The sequence below is a fragment of the Microtus oregoni genome, unplaced genomic scaffold, assembly GCF_018167655.1.
Source record: "Microtus oregoni isolate MIOR12 unplaced genomic scaffold, Mior012 000068F_ref0000429, whole genome shotgun sequence".
Taxonomy (NCBI): domain Eukaryota; kingdom Metazoa; phylum Chordata; class Mammalia; order Rodentia; family Cricetidae; genus Microtus; species Microtus oregoni.
Window position 1 is genome coordinate 5417379 of NW_024543975.1, and position 25407 is coordinate 5442785.

The window sequence follows — 25407 nt, forward strand, 5'->3', positions numbered from 1 at the left end:
GGACAATATGTCTAAACCTACATCCGTAATGCCATGCTTGGGTGAAAATAAGAAAAAAAAATCTTTTTGTGTGTATGTGTGTATACATTTCATGAAAATTTGAAAATAAAGTCTGAAGATCTATTAAATTTTGCACCATTATTTTCTTAGATATTTTAATTTGGGTGCCTCATGCCTGGAAGCTACTGTAACTGTCTAAGCACAGTGCTTAAATAGCAACAACAGGGGCATCATAACACTGAAGGAATAGTTTACTTAAGGCAAGGCCTCCTGATAAGCTCAGATACACAGCCAGGTTTATGAAGCACTGATTATAATGGGGAAAATATTTCAAAAAGCTTAAATATAGCTTTGTAATACAGATATAAATTCTTGATAAAGTCTACAGTCTCCTCAAAGTAATTAAACTATACCTCTTGTCTCTTCCCTGCTTTCTTTATATTTTAAACATGTCTGAAGTTAGAGTAAAACAATCAAACATTCTATAGAATTTGTGTTGATATTGCCCTTTCTTTTATTGTGAGCTATTGTTTCAACTTGTTTAAGATTTTGCTACATTTTTTCCCATTTCTTGACTCCACATTAGTGAATGCATGCTTTATAATTGAGATTTTAAACCACAGGATGAAATATTAAAAACCTTTTTTTCACTCAAATTTGGTATGTTACTAAACAAGAAATGATCTTTTTAAATAAGAAAATGTATTTACGTAGAAGCATTCAGAATGTTCATAAAACAGTTGCATTTTTAATTATTTTATTGTCTTATTTTGCAATTACAGAGTGGAATTCAGTTAATAGAATAATTATCTTCCTATTAGATGCATAAGAGACAACCAAAAACTAAAACAAAAACAAAAACAAAACACAACAACAAAACAACTGTTCCCATATATGACTAATTTGTGCTGTGTACCAGCAAGAGCATGCTTTAAATTTCCTTGTCAATTTCCAACCCTCAGAGAGTAACAGGACAGGGCTATCTAAAGATGCATGCAGTAGTAAGTTCATTATAGAAAACGAGATACGTAAACAGTCATAAGTTTCAATATTTTTATTTAAAAGGTGTGAATTGTATACAGGGAGGTTAAATGCTTTATATACAAGAAAAAAACTGTGCTAGAACCAACATACTCATTATAATCTTCTTCATCTTGATCTTACTCTTCTTCCTCCTCATCCTATTTATCCTCCTCATCTCTCTCACTTTCCCTAATTTTTCTTGGTCTTTTCAGTTTTAATTAACCCCAATTTTTGTTATATCAGATTTTCCTGTATCTCTGTAGGCAACAAGAGCCTTTTATTATTTTTCTTCAGCATGGCAGCCCTCTTTCTTGGTGCTGCTGGTCATGTGCAGCAGTATTGTTCCACATCTCTCCTAGTTGCCTTGCAAAATCACCAATGGATAAGCCAGGATGTTCTTTTTGATTTTTGGATGATACTCAGAACAGAATAAGAAGGCTGAAGGTGGCCTCTTAGATGCATTGGGATCTTTGAACTTCTTTATGGTCTCTCCTTTGGAGGAATGCTGGTTTTAATTTCTCTTTCATAACAAGTCTTGTCAGCCTTTGCCAGGTCTTTAAATTTACCCCTGGCCTTGGCAGACATAACCGACCACCTTTCTGAGCAGTTCATCGAGAACTCTGAGAAGTTGAAAGAAGCCTCCAATTGCTTCTTGCACTCCTCCCAGGAACGTTTGAACAAAGGATACATGTGAGGAGGAGGTTTTGCATTTTGACTTCTTAGTATCTCCTTTGCCAAAGTTTAGTTGATTTCCATCTGCAAGCCACAGAGTCACCCAGTGCTTGTTTAGCTCTTTCTTGCCCTAGTGTTGTCTCCAAGGGCAGAATTAATCTTAATAGCTATAATTTGATATGGTTTGAAATGCATTTGTTTATGTACATCTTTCAGTGAGACAATGTTATTCTGGTCCTTTTAAATGGACTGAGACATTATCCCCAAAATTAAAAGCAATAATTAAAGCAGTGTTTACATGTTATCAATGTCTTATATTTTGCTCAATCTTACCAAAATTTTCTCACAGTTTTAGCATGATATACATTTTTTTATTTGCGTATTGAAGGCCAACTTTTCTTCAGGAGAATGTTAACATAAACAATCTCACATATTACTGTGTGTAAGCGTATATTCTGGTAGTTTATGCATAGGTTAAATGGAGTCCACATTTATATTTTCACATAAGCCTATTTTAATCCCTAAAGTGCCCATAGGTACAATTAACCTAATGGTCACATTTAGATTTGAATTGAATTTATAGTTGGGTCTGAAGAGAAAGCCTATTCTCAATTTTCTTTGTAAATCCTTGTGCAGGCAGTGTCTTCTGCATGCAGAGGGCCTATAAACCTTATAACAGGGTACTTGTATCAGTGATGTCTTTAATTAACACAGAAAAGGTCATATGTGTGCCCAGGAGCTATCTATAGCAGATGCTTAAGCTAATCATTTTTTAATTCAATCACTATTAATCACTAAAGTTTCATTGGAATTTGGTAAGTGTTGAGAAGAAAAAGGAGGTTTTTGTATACAGCTCATTGAAATTATTTTTTTCTTTCCATTAACTCGTAGGAGATGATTGGTGCTAATGCAATCCCACAATGACCATATACATATTTTTCTTTCTATGATCCATATGCTTATGGAGCTTTCTCAGGCTTGCTTGGATTGTAGCTTACATTACTATAGCTTTGTCTTCACTGATGAAACATTTCTATTTAGTATAAGTGAAAAAGTCATGACAATCTCAGCAGTAAGGGAATTAAATATCCAGTTGAGTTTGAGTGAGCTACCTACTTGTCTTTGCAGGGTAATGGCTTCAAAATATTAACAAATTTTTATGAAGTCATGAACATTTTCCTCTTTACCTTGTTTAGATTGGGTGAAAAAAGCTAGTTAAAATAAAAGTTGGGCTTTTATATTCTTTAAAGTAATGAATATATTAGTTTGTTACTATTAAATATGTATGAAAAAACCATAAAACAAAAATTGAAGAATTTTCATTACTAGTCCAGGTCAAAAAATTTTACGTGACTGAAAAGAGGCAATATTTGAGTCTTAATTTAACTTAACTAGATTTTTAATTAGATGAATATTGACAAACAATTATATAATGACTATATTGACTTCATATTTTTTCTGTGAGTGAAATCTAACCAAGCTTATGTTCAATCAGTAACTTATTGGTTATCAACTTGTTAGCCAACATCTTTATTTTGCCTATTATTTCTACTATGACTATGCACATCAAGACAACTGAGCAAAAATTCCACAACTACCAATAAGATGTAAGGCAATGTTGAAGTTGGGCATGACAAAAATTAAACACAGAAGGAAATACAATTATTTTCTGCTCAAGAACACAAAAAAATAATAAATGGCATTAAACCTAATAATGAGAAAAAGCATTATAGGAAAGATTTGTTAAGTATGATAAAGTGAGTTCTAAGCAAATTGCTGTTCCAACATGATGAATGCTTTCTACATGCGGCAGAGTCCAATGCTCTGGCAGGCCATTCAAAAGCACTATAATTTATACCTCAGTTGCTTAGGATTTGTCTCAAATCTTTATATCTTAATACATTTAGAAGTCTTCTATTTCTAATGTGAGTATATAAACTGAAGTTTTGAAGATCAATTAGGCTAAGATAGAATCATAATATGTGATATAGTATGTAATATAATGCAGAGTGAATGTTAGGAATATAGTCAAAGATTTTTGTTTTTGTTCTTGTTTGTCTGGGTTTTGTGAGACAAGGTCTAACTATGTTGTCCTGAATATACTGGAACTCACTATCTAGATCATCTTGGCCTTGATATAATTGAGTTCTTTCTGCCTCTGCCTCCTATGTTCTGGAATAAAAGGTGTCCTCCACCATGCCATGCCAAGAGAATTTAATGTTATCTTTAATAATGAATGATGAGAGGAAATTAAGGAAACAACACATGAATTTTAGAATAGGAGAGGTAATAATAGGAACTATAGACATACTATCTCCAGTTGGAGGCTGATTGTTTGTTTCCCAGCCACCCAGACCCAAAATAATCACACAGATTCTGTACTAATTGAAACACTGCTTGACCAATCCACTTAAGTTTATTGTTAGGTAGCTCTTATATCTTAAATTAAACCAGGTCTATTAATCTCTGTGTTGCTACATGGTTGTGGCCTACCAGTAAGGTTCCTTCCAGCATTGGTCATCTCTCTCTTGTGGCAGCTACATGACTTTTCATTGAATCCATCTTCTTTTTTTCAGCATTCAATTTATTTTTCCAGTCTATCCCCATTCTGCCCAGCCAGTGTGACAAAGGAGATTTTGTATTAACCAATGGTTTTCACAGCATGCAGAGGTGAATCCCATATCATCTATCTTTTATCCACAAGAAAACATCTATATGTAAATTAAGAATATGTGTCTAGATTATGAGGAGAAATTTTGATCTGAAATTTTTAAGATAAAGATGATTTTTCTTGATTCAGCAAAGTGTTATAATTTTAGAAGTATAAAAATCCAGAAAACTGTAAAGAATGCTGACATGGGAAGGTCATATGTCAATCTGTTGATTTCATTAGTTAATAAAGAAATTGATTTGGCCCATTTGGTAGGCCAGCCCTTAGGTGGGTGGAATAGACAGAACAGAGTGCTGGGAAGAAGGGAAGTGAGCTCAGGTGCCATGCCGCTCCTCTCCAGGTCAGATGCGATGAAGCTCCAGCCCAAAATGGACATACATTAGAATCTTCCTGTTAAGACATCACCTCGTGGTGCTACACAGATTATTAGAAATGGGTTAGTCAAGATGTGAGAGTTAGCCAGAAGAGGATAGATATAATGGGCAAGGCAGTGTTTAAAAGAATACAATTTGTGTGTTGTTATTTCGGGGCATAAGCTAGCCAGGCTGCCAGGAGCTGGGTGGCAGGATGCGGCCCACAGCTCCTTCTACAGAAAGCCTGTACATACTCATCTGAAAAACTCAAGGAAAAAAAGAAAGTGGCATAAAAATGGTCAAGGACTGCACCAACTGCTTGAGTGAGTGCAATTGTCAATCGAAATGGATGGAAATAGAAAACACTATCCTGAGTGAGGTAACGCAGACCCAAAAAGATGAACATGGGATGTACTCACTCATAATTGGTTTCTAGCCATCAATAAAGGTCACTGAGTCTATAATTTGTGATCCTAAAGAAACTAAATAAGAAGGTGAACCCAAAGAAAAACATATAGTTATCCTCCTGGCTATGGGAAGTAGACAAAATTGCTGGGCAAAAAATTGGTATCTTGGAGGTGGGGTGGGATGGGGGTAAGGGGAGATGGGGAGAGAAAAGTGAAAAGGGGAGGATGGGGGAACTTGGGGAAACAGGATGATTCGGATAAAGGAACATTGATAGGGGAGCAGGGAAACACATATCTTAATTAAGGGAGCCACCTTAGGGTTGGCAAGAGACTTGAACCTAGAGTGGTTCCCAGGTGCCCAGGGCAATGTCCCCAGTTAGTTCCTTGGGCAGCTGAGGATAGGGAGCCTGAAATAACCCTATCCTATAGCCATACTAATGAATATCTTGCATATCACTATATAACCTTCATCTGGCGATGGATGGAGATAGAGACAGAGACTCACACTGGAGCACCAGGCTGAGCCACCAAAGTCCCAGTGAGGAGCAGAGGGAGGGAGAACATGAGCAAGGAAGTCAGGACCGTGAGGGGTGAGCCCACACACTGAGACAGTGGGGCTGATCTATTGGGAGCTCACCAAGGCCAGCTGGACTGGGACTGAAAAAGCATGGGATAAAACTGGACTCTCTGAACATGGTGGACAATGAAGGCTAATGAGAAGCCAAGGACAATGGCACAGGGTTTTGATCCTACTTCATGTTCTGGCTTTGTGGGAGCCTAGCCAGTTTGGATGTTCACCTTCCTAGACCTGGATGGAGGGGGGAGGACCTTGGACTTTCCACAGGGCAGGGAACCCTGACTGCTCTTTGGACTGGAGAGGGAGGGGGAGAGGAGTGGCGGGAGGGGAAGAAGGGTGGGAGGAGCGGGAGGGAAATGGGAGGCTGGGAGGAGGCAGAAATTTATTTTTCAATAAAAAATAAAAAAGGGGGGGCTGTGCTGCTGTAAAAGTTACTCATACTTCTTTTTTAAATTTTTTATTCATTTTATTTTTTAAAAAGAAAACAATCTCTTTTAATTTTACATATCAACCCTAGTTCTTACTCCCTCCTCCCTCTCATTCCCTCCATGTTCTCCCTTACCCCACCCCATCCTCTCCTCAAAGAGGGTAAATCACCTTGCTTTGGGGAAGGTCCAAGGCCCTCCCTACTATAAAGAGGTTGAGCAAGGTATTATCCAAAGATAATAGGTTTCCTGAAAGCCAATACAAGTGGTAGGGATAAATCCTGGTACCACTGCCAGTGGCCCCTCTCTCTGCCCCAGTCATACAACTGTCACCCACATTCAGAAGGTCTAGTTTGATCCTGTGCTTGTTCTTTCCCTGTCCAGTTGGAATTGGTGAGCTCTTATTAGTTCAGGTAAACTGTTTCATTGGGTTTCTCCATCATGGTCTTGACCTCTTTGCTCATATTAGCAGTCCTCCCACTCTTCAACTAAACTTTGGGAGTTCAGTCCATTGCTCCACTGCAAGTCTCTGTCTCTGTTTCTATCAGCTGCTGAATAAAGGTTCTATGGTGACATTTAAGATATCGATTAATCTGACAACACGGCAAAGCCAGCTCAGTCACCACCCTCTCCCCTTTTGCTTAGGGTCTTAGCTGGGTCATCCTTGTGGGCATTTCTCTAGTTCCAGGCTTCTTGCTAGCCCTATAATGACTCCGTCAATTAAAATATCTCTTTCCTTATTCTCATCTCTGTCTTTCCTTCATCTTGACTATCCCCTTCCCTTTAGTTCTGCTTCCACCTACTCTTTCCCCCTCCCCTTTTCATGCAGCATACCATAAGGAGGAAAATCCACAACTGCAGGGCATTGGTATTAAGTTGATGGGTTTTTTTTATATATTTTTTTCTTTAGTGAAAATCTATTCTGAAAGCAGCAACTAATGGGAAAAGGGTTTTCTTGGTACCATGATGTGGGAGTGTCATATACCAATCTGTTGATTTCATTGGTTAAGTAATAAAGAAACTTTTTGGCCCTCATAGGTTAAAACATAGGTGGGTGGAGTAAACAGAACAGAATTCTGGGAGGAAGAGGAAGTGAGCTCAGACTCGACAGCTTTGCTTTCGGGAGCAGACACGCCATGCATGGCTCCTGGGCAGACACATGCGATGAAGCTCCGACCCAGGATGGACGTAGGCTAGAATCTTCCCAGTAAGACCGGTGCTCACAGATTTTTAGAGATGGGTTGGTCGGGATATCAGAATTAGCCAGTAAGGGCTAGAGCTAAAGGGCCAAGCAGTGTTTAAATGAATACAATTTGTTATTCGGGGCATAAGCTAGCCAGGCGGCCAGGGTGCTGGGGACGCAGCCCTGCAGCTCTTATTACTACAGTACAAAATCAAGGTTACCATCTATCATGGTAGGAAAGGAACAACAGCATATGTGATCACATGGTTTCTGCTATCTATAACACTGAGCAGTAAACTTACTCATTCTAGTGTTCAGTTCACTTTGTCCAATTTTATATATCCTTCAGTTACCAGTCTGTAGAATGGTGCTATAACCCACCATGGGTGAACCTTCTCTTCTCAGTTAACAAGATGAATATAGTGTCCTCCCATGAGACATGCCCAAATGCCAAACTGATAAAGGCAAACCCTTACTGAGACTCTCTTCCAGGTGATTCTAGAATGTGACAAGTTGATAATTAAAAACTATCCATCACAGTGATAAAATAATAGAGCTTTTTCAAAAGCTTCATGAGTAAGTTAGGAGAAACTCAATAACAGGTCACTTTCACTGAAATCTTGTCTATAAATTGATCTTATTTTAACCTGTATGCTGTGGGACAATGGTCTGTATCCTGTCAATTATATTTTAAATGAACTCTGATTGGCCAGTAGCCAGACAGAACGTATAAACAGGCAATCAGACAAAAAGTAGAGGTGGAGCAATGAGAACAGGAGAATTTTGGGAAGAGGGAAGTTTAATTCTGCAGTCCTGAACCAGCCACAGAAGAGACAAGATGTGAGTGCCTCACCAAATAAGGTACCGAGACATGTGGAAAACATAGACAAGAATAATGGGCTAATATAAGTTATAAGGGTTAATAAAAAATCTGAGGTGGTAGGCCAATCTGTTTATGTATAACTAATATAGACCTCTGTGTGATTTCTTTGAGACTTAACAACTGCGGGAACTGGGCAAGAGAAAGACTGGACAGAACAGAAAACCTCAGTCAACAAATGGTGCCCACATGGACAACTATATCCACATAAAGCTTGAGAGCTTGGGAAGTACTTCTATACAGAAAAGAATAGAGTAAAACATGACTTATTGATAACAACACTTCCTCAGGTGGTCTCTGCTTGTTAGAGGCAAGCACTCTTATTTAAGAGAGACTTCCTGACAGCTTTAACTCCAAAACCTTACAGCTCTTTTAAGAGGTCTTGCCTCTTAAAAGTATTGATAAAAAGCTGACTGCATGCTTCTTAGTGGTAGCAGGGACCCTGAAACACCATAGAGTTGTGGCAACAAACATGGCTCTGGCCAGTACCTCTGCCATGAGGCTGGAATCTGAAAAAGCTAAAAAAATGGATCCAGCTGTAGAAGCTATGGCTTTAATCCTAGCGATATAACTTAGCAAATTAAAGACTCTTGTAGTCAAAGAGAGAGAGAGAGAGAGAGAGAGAGAGAGAGATACAATAAAGAGAGTTTCAAAGACAAAACCTATAAATGGTTTACAGTGTGCTTAAAAATATGTGTAGGCTTGTAAAAAAAAGATTAAAGTTCTTAAAAAAAAGGATTGTAATTGGATGTGGTGGCACACACCTTTAATCCCAACACTTGGGAGAAAGAGGCAGGCACATCTCCGTGTGGCTAACATAAACAAAAATAATGGGCTAATATAAGTTGTAAGAGTTAATAAAATGTCTGAGCTACTAGGCCAATCTGTTTGTTTATAACTAATGTAGACCTCTGTACGATTTCTTTGAGACTTATAGACTGTGAAAACTAGGTGGGAACCAGGCAGGACAAGGTTGGGGCGGGACAAAAAAACCTCAGTCAACTCCTGGACTAGTAAACTGTTATATGGATTAGAAAGAACCTAGCACACCATTAAGAATATAAGGACATGTTACCTGTTTTTTAGCTATCAAATTCACTCTTCTTTCTATCTTTAGTTACCAACCTTTTTTTTTTTTCTCCTTTGGCACCTTCTTTCTTCTGTCAGGGTCTAGCTAAGCAAGATGCTCCAATCCTGCTAGACTAAAGTAGTCCCATTGGTTCCTTAGTTACTAGTGAGCCCTTGTTTTGAGATTCTGACTCTTTGGGTGGACAATGCTCACATGATCAATGTGTTACGTACAACCTTCAACAACTTAATTTTTTGAGAGGTAATAGAATTCTTTCTGATATTGGATCTGCTGACTTCTCTGTGTAATGTAACTGAGTTTTTTGCATATAAAAGTGAAGCATAACCCACTAGACTATGTGGGTTGTATAAACGTTTCTTTCCAATTTTATGGAGCACAATTTTTGAGTAAAGAGACCAGATTGCTGGTTACCAATTTTTAAATTTAGAGACTTTGTTCCCAAGCTCTTTTATCCCTGGATGCAAATCCATTCCACTCAAATTAATACTTATTTTGATTGAAATCATAAATCCTTTTGTTTTGTTATTTTAACATGGATTTTTTTTCACATATCTAATTTCCTTACTCGCTCAGGTGAACTGATAATGAAGCCCTTCACTGATGTCTTCTCAGAAATAATCAAACAATTTAAATTCCAGTCAAATTTAGAACTGGATGTTCTCTGATGTTTCATAAGTTGAGATCTCCTTCCTGAATTTGGAGACAAGTCTTTGTGATTTTTTTCATAATTCTGCACATCTTGTAAGCAGGGACTATCCTTCTTTGTCACATATTCATTAAGAATATCTCTATAATAACCACCCTGGAAGATCAAAAATTCTCAGTCTTTGAAATCTGCAAGAAAGAATGTTCCTCCATTTTCTCTAGGTTCCAGAAGTTAACTAACTTAACTTGACTGGTCTTAAATGACTTGTAATCAATAATATTCTCCCATTCTTTAAGCCAGACGAAGAACATTTTCTGAGGCTCTATCACACACATACATGAATAATTCTCTCTTTATGATTAGATAAATCCCATTTAGTTAACCTATAGTGAGATCCCCATCTCAAATCTTCCAGTATTTCTTATATATAAATCTTATCTATAAAAGCTATTTTGTCATAGAGCTATTTCACCCTTTCTGAGAACACAGGAATGAATATTTTTGAAGAGAAATATTATTTTCCCATGGGAAATGTGTGTGTGTGTGTGTGTATGTGTGTGTGTGTGTGTGTGTGTGTGTGCACATACGTATCTATCTGTAATGTATCTCTGATGACAGTGGAGCATCCCTTACTTCCACTTGTTAAATGTCATTCAGATGCTCAAGCCAATAACCTTCCAGGTTTCTCATATTTAATAGAGTAGTTATGTTGCCCATAGATTACTATATTTCCTCAGTCTCTAAGCTCTAGTATGAACTGAGTTGTGAATTTGTGTGTCTTCACTGAGAATAAGTTTTAAGGAATGATCTAACTACTTTCTTCCAGCATTATGTTATGTTTATATTTCCTAGAATCTGTGGAGTGTAGTAAGTCACATACTGAGCAAAAGCATCTCTTCTATTCTGAAGGAAAAATTTTTGTAGTTAAATTTTGACAGTGACATGTTATGTATTATTTTTTCCCATTTAAGCTTTTGACAGTTTCATATATTTCTATAATGAATTTAGTTATTTCAGTCCCGTTCCTTCTTTTAAGCCCTGCCCCCTTTCCCACTTGCATACATCTTCTGAATGTGGTTCATATGTTCTTCCTATATGTATCCCACAAAGTTTAATTAGAATTACTTGTTCAAATATGGATCGGGGCTGTTGTCTTTTAATGTTTAATACCCCAACACTTTTCCAATGCTTTATTGGAACTAATTTGCTGTTGGTTACTTTCTAATTTGCTGCCCATTGGAGATGAGTGTCATATTGAATGTAGTAGGTATCTCTACAGCATCAGTGATGTGGGTATGATGTCCTGTAACTGAGAATGAAATCTCTGTAGCAAACCTGGAAGAAAACTTAAGTATTTAATCTATTTTAGTTGTCTTCTAGACATCATTCATCAGCCACTTTCTTGTATTGTGTGGGATACAGCTTTGCTGCCTTTTCAGACTTTCCTGAGGGTTGTAAGCAGTATGGTGGTGAGATATCTTTAGATGATCCTTTTTTATTGTCATCACCATATGGGGTTTGTCATCCAAGAGTGGGCTGGGAAGTATGGGAAGGGAAAATAAATTACTTTTTCAATTTAATCTACAAAGATCCTGATAAAATGTGTCTTTTCAAAAAATGTATCCTTTCCTTAATGCTTTAATTTGCCTGACTTGTTTCTAACACATGGTAAACTTGATGATATGAAGTTATAGCAAGCAATGTGAAGAAAGAAAGTGTGGCAATAAGATTACTGTCTACTTCCAATGTTACTGGGTTGCATGAGCCAGATATTTATAATAAGCATGATAGAGGAACAAAAGTATTCTTTTAACTAAACTATAGCAAAATCTTCAAATAATTTTTTTGATATGAAGAAAATGAACATTTTATGTGAGTGTTATATAAATGACTTCCAAAGATGAAAATAAACCTTTTCACCTACAACCTTTCCCATACTAAATAGTTCAAATGCGTGCAAATTATCATTGTTGGTATTCAAACTTTATCTACAGAGCATATGGAAATGAAAAAATAGTGATGAAAAAGTTGATCAAAAAACTACCATTTCAGTGAGTACCTCGACTTTGTTCAGTTTCCCAACTTTAACGTTACTGATATTTGAATTAAGCAGTACTCTGTTGTGTAGAACCATCATGCTAAGTACAGAATTTCAGTAAATTCTTTTCTCTCTTTCACCTAGATAGAAGTAGGAACCTTCTCCTCTCATGGTGACTACTAAAAATACACTCAGACATGATGAAAAGTCCTTTGGAGGATAAAATAGCTTGCAATTGAGCACAATTTTTTTTAATGACTTTTTGATTTTCTGAAGCCTTCCCCTATATTTTTCTTATTATAAAGTTATGAGTCTTTAGAGGAGTTTAAACAGGTTACAAATGAGGAACCTTAATCATAGGAAAAAGTAATTTATTCAAATAACAATTATTTAATCATATAATTATAGCTGTGACACAACTTTTATCTTTGAAATAGTTTTGCAAATAATTTTTTTCAGTAGTTTTCAAACTTTGCTGTGCATCAGAACTAACATTATATATCACAAAACCCTACAATACATGAAAGTGTCTAATTCCAAAGATCTAGACTAGAGCTCAATGGTATGCTTTTCCTAACAAGCTCCTTTGGAGATAGTGCTGCCCTAGAGAAAACATATAAGGCGTACAAGTGGAGAAAGTACATATTTGGTTATCATTTGAAATTTGTATAATTATATAAAATAACAGAGCCTTTCATGTTTCTGAATGAGTTCCAGAATTAAAATTTTCTTTGAGAGTCCTGTTAAACAGAAAATGACTTTTTAATAAAAAGTGGTGACAATGAGTCTAGAAGATAAAATATGGAGACTTCCTCAAGCACTCCATCAAAGTGCAATATCTTTATAGTCACAAAAAAATGGTTAAAAAATCTTTTGTGTCACTAGCATACATTCTATATATGTGTTATAGCTCATTCATAGTATAAGGCTAAAATTTTAGATACCATATTTATGATACAGAGTATTTTTAAAAAGAGATGGTCTTTCAACAATGAGGACCCCAAGAGAGACATACATGGATCTAATCTACATGGGGAGTAGAATAGACAAGGTATCCTGAGTAAATTGGAAGCATGGGGACCATGGGGAAGAGTTGAAGAGGAGGGGTGAGGAAGTGGGGAGCAGAGAAAAATGTAGAGCTCAATAAAATCAATAAAAATAAGAGATGGTCTTCTCCAATGGGCTATGTTGTACTGTCACTGAAACGTTTTAATATATTTGAGTTAGGAAGAAAATGGCACTGAGATTTCTTATGCTTTTCTTCTCAGATACCTGAGTAGCTGTGAATTAATATAACATATCCTGCCAGTAATCTTCAGTCCTTTCTACTAGGCTCCCATGCATCTTTTTAACTAGTATGATCTGAAACTCTAATCCCTTATTTTTCATCTGTGGTAAGTGATATCAGATAGCATTTTAAAGCTTTTGATATTGCAAATCAGGCCGTAGCCTCCTTCACCTCTTTAATAATAGGTCAACCAACTAAAAAGTCCAAAATTTGATTAGGTAGCTATTTGCTAGACTCACAGATTTTCCTCCTTTTTTTTTAGCTGACATAAATGAATGGATAGTTAAAGAAGGCAGTTTCATTCTTTCTCTATTTAAAAACGTTTTCCCAAGGATAACGTTTCTTTTTTCACCTGTGTATAACATTAGAAACAATTTCTGTGGTTATGAAAATCTGCCACAGCTTTTGTGAGTCACTGAGTCATAGCAACGGGAGATCTCATCATTTAACAGATGAAGAGATTTTCATGGATTATGTTTGCCCTTCTCTGTGACTCATAATGTGTAACTTTTTTCAAGCTAATGCTGGATATGAAAAAGTGATCTAAGAGTAATGGGGTAAAAGAAATTATGAGAAGACCACTGGTATAATTTTCCAGAATATAAAAGCAAATTCTTAGCTACTTATCTAAATTATTCTTTATCTCCTTAGTGTACACATGGCATGGTTACCCACAATGCGCCTCAATTTTAGGAAGACCTTACTTAGGAAAATGGCAGATAGCACAAATGAGAAAACAAAAAGACAAAGACAAAATTCTCTCTTGTGTTCTTTACAGTCTTTGGAACTATGTTCATTAAAAAGCTCATGAAGTTAACATTGAATTAAAAACAACATGAGAGATTTAAATATTGGAATGTGGTACTTACTAATGGGTCAGATATGTGCCCAGAAGAATCCTGACATTACCGCACATATCTTGACTGACATAGAACAAACAATATTTTTGTTCTCCCATCATAGCCTTCTCATCTGTAAACTGTATACAAGAGATTTTTTTTTTGCACTAGCAAATGTGTTATGTATGAGGAAGCTTTAAATCAATGTATAAGACAATTCTGTTTCTTAAAAAATGCTTATTATGGGACAAAACCGGACTCGCTGAACATAGCGGACAATGAGGACTACTGAGAACTCAAGAACAATGGCACTGGGTTTTGATCCTACTGCACATACTGGCTTTGTGGGAGCCTAGGCAGTTTGGATGCCCACCTTACTAGACCTGGAAAGAGGTGGGAGGTCTTTGGACTTCCCACAGGGCAGGGAACCCTGACTGCTCTTTGGGCTGATGAGGGAGTGGGAGTTGACTGGGGGAGGGGGAGGGAAATGGGAGGCGGTGACGGGGAGAAGGCAGAAATCTTAAATAAATAAATAAATAAATACTTATTATCTTTGGGTATTCAGCAATTCATGACAGCTCATCTTACCCTATTCTCCTTCCATAGGATTCATACGTAATCAGTGGCATATAATATAATAATGGTGCCATAAATTTATTATCTTCCAAGAAAGGTTTTCTTTGTTTATATTTTAGATATTTCAGTAAGTCTATTTTGATGCTCTCTATATGCCTACCATAAAGCTGTACATTTTAAGACAAAACAAAAGAGTATGTGGCTCCTACTCACCCCACCTTCTTCCTATCCCATGCTCCATCCACTCCTCAGAGAGGGTAAGGTCAACCATGGGAGTCAACAAAGTCTCTCATATCACTTGAGGCAATATCAAAGCCCTCTTCCCTGTGTCTAGTCTAAGGAAAGTATGCCTCCATAGGGAATGGTCTCCAAAAAGCTAGTTCATGCACTAGTGATAAATATTGATTGCAATATCCAGTGGCCCCCAGACTGCCCGAGCTGCACAGCTGTCACTCACATTCAGAGGGCCTAGTTTGGTTCTATGCAAGTTTCTTAGCTGTCAGTCTGTAACCAGTGAGCACCTGCTAGATTGGGTCAGCTGTTTCTGTGAGTTTCCCAATCATAGTCTTGACCCCTTTGCTCATATTATCGCTTCTTCCTCTCTACAGCTGGACTCCAGGAGCTCAGTCCAGTGTTTATCTGTAGATCTCTGTATCTACTTCCATCAGTTACTAGATGAAAATTCCTGGGAAATTTTCTATTGCCAGATTTCTCACTAACACTGCAGTGGCTCTTTGTAGAAAGATATTTCTTGCCTTGTGCTCCTTCTCTGACCTTCCCCCGACTCGACCTTCCTGATCTAATATTTTTATGCTTAAAGTAGTAATTATGAAATCTACATTTTATATTTTACAACCAGAGGCAGTTAGTTATTCAAGGCTATGGCTTTTTAAATCCATTTAAGATAAATTTTTCATTGTCTAAATATTGGGTATAGTTGTACTATATAATTTGATTTACAAACTATAAGATTAAATATAAAGAACGGGGAGAAATATATGCCTAATTTGTCTCAGAGAAAACAGCATTGAAGACTTTTACTCTGTCTCTGGCAATATATGGATAATACTTCAAGCATATTCAATGTTGTCAATGAATTGGAAGCTTTGATCAAGTATTTTACTAGTTCTGATGGCAGACATTACTGGTAATAGCGTATTACAAAGAGAGAATTCAGTTATAATAATGTTCAATTGGGCTAGAGAGATGACTGCGGTTTAGCATGTGCTTCTTGCGTTCTGTTCCCAGAATCCACATATGACATCACACAGAAACCTGTCATTCTAGTTTCATGGGATGCAAATGAAACCCATTTTTGGAGTCTGTAGATACCAGATAAAGATGTGATTTACATATATGGAGGCATAGATGTGTATATAACATTAAAGCAAAGAAGTCTTTTATATATATATATATATATATATATATATATATATATATATAAAAGAATGTTTATCTGATTAGGTAATACTTCAGACATAGACTATCCCCATTATGTAACTAATGTTCCTTTTATATCTCAGTCCTTAGCATTTTCATTTGTCACTCCTCTACTGGCAAAGCCCAAGGTGTAATGATGTGTGGAAATACTGCTGAGCCATGGTATACACTCACTTACATTGGATATTATCTGTTAAGTAAATAATAATCATGCTACAATCCACAGATCCAGAATGCCCAATTAGCATGAAGAACTCTAAGGAGGATGTATGGATGCAGGGAAAATAGAATAGATTCATCAGGTGAACTGAGGGAGGGTGGAGAGGGGGCAGCAGAGATCGGGTAGTTGTTGGAAGAAATGGAGAAATGTAGTTTGGAGAAAGACTGGAATTAGAGGGCTTTTGTGTGGGTAATATGGAATCCAAGTACAGAAAAATCTCCCAGGAGACTATGAGGCTGACCCTACCAAGGATTCCTAGTAATGGAGTATATAGATCCTGAACCGGCCATCTTCTGTAACCAGGTAAGGCACCAGAGACACCAACCTAACCATAAAACCTTCAACCTACAATCTATCCCGCTAGCAAAATGAGCTGAGGAAATGAAGGCATAGCACTTCTAGGAGTGGCTAGTCAATGACTAGTCTAATTTGAGTCTTACACCACAGAGGGTGTCCATGCCTGACCCTGCCTAGAAGATCAGGAAATGGAGGCTGGAGAACTCAGAGACATAGGATAGAAAAAAGATTACTACAATGATTCCTAATGATATTCTGCTATGCTCAAAGAGAGGTGAATAGCTATTAGAGAGGCCTCCTCTAACAGATGATGGGAGCAGATGCAGAGACCCAAAGGTAAACATGAGGCAAAGAAGTAGCTCAAATTGAACATCTCCATATGGTCCTTCCCCTTGAACCTCAGGAAATGTGTCAGAAGGAGGGAAGGAAGAATTATGGATAGGTTGATAGGTTGAGGACACTAGCAGAATTTGGCCCACAGAATCCACTAAGCAGGGTTCACAGGGGCTCACATAGACTGAAGTGGCATTCATGGGATCTGCATAGGTTTGCACTAGGTCACCTGCAAATATGCTATGATTGGTAGCTTGGTGTTTTCTTGGGACTGCTAACAGTAGGAGTGGATGTGTCTTTGATTCTTTTATCTGCTCGTGGGGCCTTTTTTCTCCTACTGATTTGCCTCATCCAGTCTTGATACAAGGGTTTGTGTCTAGTCTTATTCTCTCTTGTTATGCAGTGTTCACTTGATATCCCTGGAAGAGCTACAGTTTTCTTTAAAGAAATGGAGGAGTAGATCAGAGGGAGAAAGACGGTGAAGGGAGAACTGGGAGGTTGGAGAGAGGAGACAGTGTGATCTGGATATATCTGAAAGAAAAGATAAAAAACAAACAAACAACAACAACAACAAAAACAAACAAAAAGGGAACCATACTTGAGCAAGCAAAGAAAGCTTTTTCAGAGCTGAGAAATACGCAATAAGTATGAAGCTTTTTGTTGTTGTTGTTTTCTTTTATTTTCTGTTACTGAAAATGAAAATTGCAAGCCCAATGCAGAAAAGAGACTGATGATGTCATCTTCTAAGCTACTATATGTCGTACTAACTGGCTTTCTTTTTTAAGTACTTAATCACCTTGTTAAAAATAAGTAAGCTAAATCAAATGACAACTATTTCTTTATATATTAATAATAGTGTCTTCAGTTCATTTTAGATACAAATTTATTATATTAGATGAAAAATAAATTTAATTTAGCATTTTTCACAAATAGAATAAAGAAAAGAAAGCGGAACAAAAATTGTAGCTGTTCTTAGCAGTGCGTGTCTGCAATCCAAGCACTTGGCTTGGATTAAGACAAGAGACTTGACAGAACTATATAGTAAGTTCCATGCAATGCAGAGCTACAAAACAAAAGCCATATTATAATTTGCTGTTTTTACACAAATTCTCCAAGAAAGCACTGTATGACACACTTGATTATGGAAATGACCAAGCAATGCCAACTTACTTATTAAGGCCTTATTACAAAACTAGAGCTTAACAGATGCTGTCTCAGTTCATTTTCGATTCCCCCAGTAATGACAGAAAGTATTTTCCATGGATGGTAAATAGAGAAAAAAAAAATGTTTGAAATGGATTTCAAACCCTAAGATCATAGAAAAGAAGCAAAACTCAAATACAGTCATGCTTCATGTTACATATTGGGATAATATGATATTTCAAACAATCTTAGGGAAACATATTTTTCCTTGCCTACATGACATAATTCTAAAAGATAAAGAATTTTATTGTGAAAGCAGTAAGAAGCCTTAAGATACTTAGAAAAATGACTCCAAATGACAGCTCTAGAAATTATGATCTTGAATAATATACCACAGTTGAATTTGGGAGAAGTGCTAGGATGGTATCCTAGCTTGATATTGGGAAGACTCTGAAATGAGATAGGAAAAATTCTCATGCAAGTTTGATTGAGGCTGGCTTTCAAGGCTAGCAATTGAATCTGTTAAGAAAAAAAGAGGAATGTGAACCTAAGGATAATGACAGTTGTTTGTATATTGAACAGCAATTTCTGTAAAAGAGTTTTTTCAAGTATATTCTGTTTAATGTTTTATGCCTATAATGTCCATATCCAGTATTTATAACAGTCATGAATGGACTGTTTTGATGGAAGCTGAAACAGGAAGCTACACTGGTGTAGGACTTCCTTGTTTCTATGTGTTGCTTTCATTGGTTGAATAAAACTGCCTTAGCCTTTTGATAGGGCAAAAACTTAGGTGGGAAAGACAAAACTGGATGCTAGGAGAAAGAAAGCAGGCAGTGAGAGCCACCATAAATCTGCCAGGTCAGACATCCTGAATCTTTCCCGGTAAGCCACAACCTCGTGGTGACATACAGATTATTAGAAAGGAGTTGAATCAAGGTGTGAGAGTTAGCCAATTAGAGGCTAGAACTAATGGGCCAGGCAGTATTTAAATAAATACAGTTTCTGAGTAATTATTTCAGGACTAATCTAGTCAGGTGGCAGGACACAGCCCCCCCCCCGCTCCTCCTACTATACTATGCCTGCTGTCTTCTGCTCTTCTTCCCACTTTCCAGTGTTGGCCCCTGTGTATGTTAGAAAAGTGTATAATAATAGCATCGACCTTCACTGCCTGCCCTTGAAATTTATGTGATTGCAGGTGAGATTTGGAGACAGAAAGTGGGGAGAAAATCTCCCTGTCAATTATTTTGGGCAGGTCTAGATAGTTACATTACTATTTTTTCCATTGACTGTTTATGCTCATCAGCAACTTTAAGTGCACAGTATTTCAAATTTGCCCATATGAGTAAATTACATTTGCATCTTCCTTAATAATTTCATTTTGTATTCATTCCTTATTTGTCAGTAGTCAAGATTTCCAAAATGAAAATATTCATTGACTATTTTAAGAAGAAATTGCATAAATAAGGCTGAATAATAGAAGAATCAACAGGGTTAAATTTGTTTGTGATTGTAAGTAAATAATAATAACACCTTTTGATATGCAAGCTGTGTGTGTGTTGTTTCCACCCCTGTGCATGACATTTTGACATTTAAATAATGTACCTATTTGTATACAATCTTTCATAACGTGAGGGCTAAATCATTTGTTTATTCTTATAGTCCTTGTACCTCTGAACATGATAAATTCTCAATATGTCTGAGTTAAATGTTCAACTAATTTGTATTAAATTCAGGGTTTCCATTTTAACACAAACAAACCTGGCATTTTATCTGGCTTTGCCTAACTGATTGTTTTTGTACTATATTATTATTGAATTAATTAAACTGCCCACTCACTTTCTACGTATATATATGTTCAGATGTGAGTTAACTTCAGTGTAGGAGCAAAGCAAGGTACTTATAATTTGGGATCACATAGACTTTTTATGAGATGATAGTACTTTGGATGAGTTTTCTGCAAATTTATGGCTTTCTTCTAAAGATAGTAGTTAAAGTGTGAGCTGTAAAAAATGCTGAAATTATAGAGCCTTTCTTCATTTTAGAAGAGTGAATCAACAAATAAATGGTCAGTGATCCATTTTACTTATGATATTGGAGAATGACAACCATTCAGCACTGATATTTATGGACAGAAATGAGTATTTGAGCAGATGCCTTTGTGGTAGCGATCAGGTATTGTTGGTATAGTCAAGCTATTATTATTTGGAAATAAAATAATTGTTAGGTACTATTTGGCAAGTCAAATTAGCTTCATCATAATATAAAATATGGAGATTTAACACTTCCCAGCATCAATTTTAATGGGCTGAGGGACCTATGTATTTTAAGGACTACAACTTATAACAACTATATTCAGAATTATTCAACTCCAAAAATAAAAGCTAAGAAAATTTTATTACTGCCACAGATGACCAGGTGATATAATATTTTTAATGACTTGCTCAAGCAACATCAAAATAATATTTAAGAACCACATCAATTTAGAATAAAATAGAATGACTTAAATTTATAAACAATATAAATCTTAGATTCATTCAACTCTTTTTTTGCATTAAAAACAATAAACATATTATTGTAAGTCACCAAGCAAATGATTGTCAGTATATTTTTTCCAGTTGCTCATTTGCTCAACCACAAACCGAATAGATAAAAGAATGTGGACACCATATTATACTAACATAGTCTGAAGTGGTTTTCTCATCATAACAATGATATGTATTTTCCCAATACTGTCCTGGAATATAAACTAATCACTTGTAATATAGTTATATAAGGGAATATTGGCTCAATTGACTTTTTCTTTTTCTCTTTTACCTCACATGTGTGATGTTCTTTTGAAGCCCACATGATGAGTCAATGGAAGACATGTTGTCTGAAATTCTAAAATGTTATGAATATATTATTTACTGCTATACACACACACACACACTCACACACATATATGCTAATCAAGTGTACTCACAACCAAGGTGTCAGGAAATGCAAAATCAAGTATTTTGTTGAATAGCCAAAGCACACAGCTATTCTTTGTTATTGATTTGTTCATGTTTATAGTTTACCTGCCCTAAATTAGTTAAGAACAATTAGCAACAAATGAATGGAATATTAAAAGGATGTAAATTTAACCTTCAGGAAAAAAAAAAGAATTTAGTATAAACAGTAAAGATCATGTGTGTGATGTGTGTTAAACTATAAGAACATTTCTTCTTCATTTACTAAGATAAAGATTTTTAATTGTCATAAAAAGCATTACTTTCTTGCCATAGTTTTATGAGTTTGTTAGCACAGGACAATTGAAAGACCATATCATAAAAAAGAATAAGATCTAGTATTTTCCCTAGGGTGTGAAAATTATTAAAACTGTCTTAAATGTAAATATTCATGACATTCTTTGATGCCAGTTATTCTGAAAGAGGAATATACAATAAATGTTCAATACCAGCATGAGAGTCTACATTTCTAGTCAACTTGGTGATAAACAGAGTTGATGAAGTTATATACAAATAATTTACATTTAAAAAATACTAAGATCTGAAAAGATTGGAAAAATCCCTGCTGATTAAATCATTTTCTTTTTTATTTTATTCAATTCTTTTATTAGTTTTTCAATTAAATAATTTCTTTTTTCATTTTTCCATTAAAAATTTATACTCCCTCTTCTCCTCCCATTCCCCTTCACTCCCTCACTCACACTCCTCTGTCCCCCTCCCTGCTTGAGAGAGGGCAGGGAACCCTGCCCTGTGGGAAGTTTAAGCCCCCCCCACATCCAGGCCTAGGAAGCTTTGCATCCAGGTAGACTAGGGTCCCAAATTGCCAGTACATGCAGTCAAAACAAGTCCCAGTGCCTTTATCAATGGCTTCTCAGTCAGCCCCCATTGTCAGCCACAATCAGAGAGTCCAGTTTGATCACATGTTTGTTCAGTCCCAGTTCAGCTGGATTTGGTGAGCTCCCATTAGAATAGGCACACTGCCTCAGTGGGTGGACCAGCCCCTCACAGTCCTGACTTCTTTGCTCATCTTCTCCCTCCTATTGCTCTTCAACTGGACCTTGGGAGCTCAGTCCATTTCTCTGATGAGGGTCTCTGTCTCTATCTCCATCCATCGCCAAATGGAGATTCTATGGTGATATTCGAGATAATCATCAGTGTGATAGTGGGGCAAGGACAGCTGAGGCACCCTCTGCTTTGCTGCCCAAGGGCCAAGCTGGGGACATCCCCGTGGACACCTAGGATCCCCTCTAGAGCCAAGTCTTTTGCCAACCCTAAAATGTTTCCCTTAATGTTGATATCCTCTTCCCTGCTTCAGTATCCCCCCTTCCTCCATCTTCACGCTCCCATTCCCCCAAGCTCTCCCCAGTCTTTGCCTACTCCCCCTCTGTCCTTCCCCCAACTCCACCCCCACTCCTACTCCCACCCCCATGCTTCCAACTTTCGTCAGGCAATCTTGTTTGCTTCCAATTTCCAGGAGGATCTATATATGTTTTTCTTTGGGTTCACCTTGTTATTTGGCTTCTCTAGGCTTGTCAACTATAGGCTTAATGTACTTTTTTTATAGCTAGAGTCCACTAATGAGTAAGTACATAGCATATCCATCTTTTTGGTTCTGGGTTATGTCACTCAGGATAGTGTTTTCTATTTCCATCCATTTGCTTGCAAAATTCAAGATGTCATTGCTTTTTATCACTGAGTAGTACTCTAATATATATATATATATATATATATATATATATATATATATCACACTTTCTTTATACATTCTTCAATTGAGGGGCATCTAGGTTGTTTCCATGTTCTGGTTATTACAAATAATGCTACTATGAACATAGTTGAACAAATGCTTTTATAGTATGATTGGGTATCTCTCGGGTATATTCCCAAGAGTGGTATTACTGGATCCTGAGGTAGGCTGATTTTTTGACAAAGGAGCTAAAAATACAATGGAAGAAAAAAAGAATCTTCAACAAATGGTGCTGGCATAACTGGATGTCAACCTGTAGAATAATAAAAATAGATCCATATCTATCACCATGCACCAAACTCAAGCCAAATGGATTAAAGACCTCAATATGAATCCAACCACACTGAACAAGATAGAAGAGAAAGTAGGAAGAAGACTGCAACACATGGGCACAGAAGACCACTTCCTACATATAACATAGCACAGACAATAAGAGCTACATTGAATAAATGGGACCTCATGAAACTGAGAAGCTTCTGTAAAGCAAAGGATACTGTCATTAAGACAAAAAGGCATCCTACTGAATGGGAGAAGATCTTCACCAACCCCACATGAGACAAAGGTTTGATCTCTAAAATATATAAAGAACTCAAGAAATTAGACATTAAAATTCTAATTAACCCAATTTAAAAATGGGGTACTGAACTGAACAGAGAATTATCAACAGAAGAAGTTCAAATGGGCAAAAGACACTAAGGAGGTCATGTTCAACCTCCTTAGCAATCAGGAAAATGCAAATCTAAATAACTTTGAGATACCATCTTACACCTGTCAGAATGGCTAAAATCAAAAATACAAATGATAAACTATGCTGGAGAGTATGTGGAGTAAGGGGAACTCTCAACCATTATCTATAACAACTTGTAACTAACATTCTAAACAAAGGAAAATATTCATAGTTCGTTTTTGGGAATGTGGGAGTAGTTTTCCAGGATACTTACAGTTGATTGAGTGTGATGATAATCTTACAGGAACCTAAGGAAAATTTAGAACTACGGTCAAGTCCTGACTGGAAAATTCTGTGAGGCTTGATTATCTAAGGCAACAGTCTTGAATCGGTTTTGGATGTAGAACTCAGACATCTGGGCCATCTGCTCCTTTCAGAGTTTTTTTTCAGGGGGTCTTCCTTGATCAGATTTGATTTTCTTAACCTGGAATGAATCCACAGCCTCTCATTTTCTGTGGAAACAAAAGCAAAACCTCTTCTCCAAAGTAACACACCTTTAGACTTCAATTTGAAGTCAAACCATTTTCAAAATACCTATCTTGAATTCAGAGCATTTATAAAGAAATATCTTTTAGCAGCAGTGGCTCTTTCCTCAGCATTCAAACAATTCAAAAAGAACATAAAAACATACAGTATCCAAACTTTCTGTGAATGTTTCATTTTTACTTGGCTTTATTTTAACCTCCATTTCTTTTATTTGATATCAATTTTTGGCTTTTTGAGACACGATTTCTCTGTGTATCTTTGGCTGTTCTGGAACTTTCTCTGTAGACCAGGTTGTCCTTGAACTCACAGAGATCTGCCCATCTTTACCTACCAAGTGCTGGGATTAAAGGTCTGTGCCACCACACCTTGAACTCACAGAGATCTGTCTGACTCTGCCTCCCAAGTGTTGGGATTAAAGGTATGTGCCACCATGTCCAACTACTACTATTATTATTATTATTATTATTATTATTATTATAAGGACTTTATCCTTTTGTTTTTCTCCCAAGCCTACACATATTTGTAAATACACAATAAACCGTTCAGAAGTTTTCTTCATCTTTGAATCTACATTTACTGTATAGCTCTCTTTTTCTGACCCCATGAGTCTTTAATTTGCTAATTGATATGTCTAGGATTAAAGCTGTGGCTTTGATGACTAGATCCAGTCCAATCTTTGGCTTTTTGAGATTTCAGCTTCATGATGAAGGTGCTGCCCAGAGCCAAGTTTATTGCTACAACTCTATGGCATTTCAAGGTCCCTGCCACCACCAAAAAGCACACACTCCTTGGGTTCACCTTCTTACTTAGCTTCTTTAGGTTCACCTATTGTAGACTCCGTGACCCTTATTTATGGCTAGAAAACAATTATGAGTGAGTATATCCCATGTTCATCTTTTTGGGTCTGGGATACCTCACTCAGGATAGTGTTTTCTATTTCCATCCATTTGGATGCAAAATTCGAGAAGTCATTGTTTTTTACCGCAGCATAGTACTCTAGTGTGTATATATTCCATACTTTCTTCATCCATTCTTCCATTGAGGGGCATCTAGGTTGTTTCCAGGTTCTGGCTATTACAAATAATACTGCTATGAACATAGTTGAACAAATGCTTTTGTCATATGATAGAGCATCTCTTGGGTATATTCCCAAGAGTGGTATTGCTGGGTCCAGGGGTAGGTTGATCCCGAATTTCCTGAGAAACTGAAACACTGACTTCCACAGTGGTTGCACAAGATTGCATTCCCACCAGCAATGGATGAGGGTACTCCTTGCTCCACAGCCTCTCCAGCAAAGACTACATATATCCTCTTGGCTAAGGGAAGTAGACAAAATTGCCGGGGAGAAAATTG